The sequence below is a fragment of the Crocodylus porosus genome, unplaced genomic scaffold (assembly GCF_001723895.1).
Source record: "Crocodylus porosus isolate Cpor-Errol unplaced genomic scaffold, CroPor_comp1, whole genome shotgun sequence".
Taxonomy (NCBI): domain Eukaryota; kingdom Metazoa; phylum Chordata; order Crocodylia; family Crocodylidae; genus Crocodylus; species Crocodylus porosus.
This window is the reverse complement of record NW_017728921.1, coordinates 12,882,888-12,884,834: the sequence shown is the minus strand read 5'-3', so window position 1 is coordinate 12,884,834 and position 1,947 is coordinate 12,882,888. Positions and strand designations below refer to the sequence as shown.

General features: G+C 48.1%; 1 protein-coding gene across 1 annotated transcript in view; it reads right to left on the bottom strand.

Annotated features, from left to right (window-relative positions):
• ANKLE2 (ankyrin repeat and LEM domain containing 2) overlaps window positions 1–1,926 on the bottom strand; it is a 25,069-nt gene extending 23,143 nt beyond the window's left edge. Inside the window, exon 1 of the mRNA XM_019539013.1 lies at window positions 1,829–1,926. The gene's annotated coding sequence lies outside the window, so the exon portion shown is untranslated. The remainder of the gene's footprint in view (window positions 1–1,828) is intronic.
• Between the last annotated feature and the right edge of the window lie 21 nt (window positions 1,927–1,947).

Below are 1,947 nucleotides of genomic sequence, written 5' to 3'. Positions count from 1 at the left end.
TTACAGTTTAAGGGAGAAATAAGACAATAATACTGCCGAGGGATATGCATTAATATTTTAACGCATCAAAAAATGAGCTCAGTTCATTAGAGCACTCTCAATTTTTAAACTTCAGAACCAGTGAAACACTTCTGAAGTCATCATAAGGCTACCAGCTCCCATGAAATTCTAGTGAAAGCAAAAATTAATAAATACATAGAGAAGAAAAAGAAGGCCCGTATTCTCTCCAGGCTGGTAGTTTAGTAAGACAAAATGGACATTTAATAAAAGCACAGGACAGTTGAAGAATCATTGCCCAGGTAGAACTTAAAATTCTTTTATATAGAAGATATTTTCTCTTCCTAAAATATGCAACAAGAGAATGCATTCAGGTATATATTACAGCCACTGTGTCACCGGTGACTGGCACAGTAACTGTAAATGAACAAACATGGAAACATCAGTATTACTTTCCAGGTCAACTCCTAGCACAAAAAATTCTTGACATATGGCTTGCTATGGGTAAAGAAACACTTTAATCATTCTATATAAAAGATTTCTCAGTTTCAAAGCTTTCATATTTATAACTTTCCCCAAGTCATTGCCACTGTGTTAACAGAAATATCTGCTTTTTCAAACCACTGTTCTTAGCAAATCTCAGCACTGTGCGCTAAACACTGTAGCTGACAATTTGAGGACCTTTTATTGTAAAAGGTAATTTTCAAGTGATGACATATTGTTCCAATAGAATTTTTAAAACATGATGCGTCATACCATTAAGCTTTCAATGGTATATTCTGGGGTTGCTATACTCCGTTATTTGTCATCAGTTCAGTGATGACGCTTACACACACAGTGAGGAACGAAATATAATTCCCTCAAATACAGAATGCATGGGTTTAATCATGAAACTTGCAAGCTCTGGAGGGAGCAGGGACCTGTAACAACCTGATGTACTGGAGGGGAAACCTGCCCTCACCTCACTTGGTTTTTAAGTAGGCTGACCATACGTCCAGGTTTGCAGTCCCAAATTTTGAAGGTTGGTCTAGCCAACTGGTGCAAATTAAGACAAGCACCCCAGAATCACAGGGTACAGCAGGAAGCCAGTGGCAGGGTGCACTAGGCAGCTCCAGCTTCCCCCTAGACTGCAGCCTCGCCCCAGCCCGCCTGTCTGCCTGCAACAGTGCAGCTCACTGGAGGCAGGAGGGGAGAAGGGAGAGGGCAATATCCCAGGTTCCCTTATGGTCCCCCTATTATTATCACCTTATAAAAACCTTTACCGGTTTAAAATATGAAGCCACACTGCATGCAAGCATTGCATTTGTAACTGGCAATGCAAAAGCCTGACCTGCGAAACATGATTCAACCCTTCAGTATCAATGACAACCGCATGCATTTTTTTTGCAGCTGCTCATCGCCAAAACTGATGGGGAAAAGACACAGGAGGCATGTTTCCCCTGCTGCATCAGTCTGAAACCCGCAGGAGCAAATAACCCATGCAAGCAAAGATCAATCAAGACAAAGGTAACGGCAGCATAAGCCAGCCCTCAGCTCCTGAGCATCCCTGCCTGTTTATCACCCTTCCCTCTCATTTCGCATCCTGAGCACGGCTTCACGAAAGCCCACGTGAGTGTTTAACACGAAGCTGGGAAGGTTTCTCTGCGCTTCTCAGTAGAGGGGGAAGAGGGGGCAGCCCTGCCCGGCTGCGCCCCACAGCAGCGCCGGGGGCCGGGGCCGGGGAGCGCGAGACGCGACAGAGGCAGCCCCGGCCAGGACAGCGGGAGGCGGAGCCGCTGCCCCAGGGTCCGACACAGGTGGGTGCCGCCCGCAGGGCGCAACCGTGTCTCACCTGGGCGGCTCCAGCCGCAGCGCTGGCTCGGACAGGGCGGTGGGGAGGGCAGGGCCCCCCCCGGCCTCGGCTCCGGCCCCGACGCCCCGCGGCCGCCCGACCTCCTCTCCAGCAGGCGG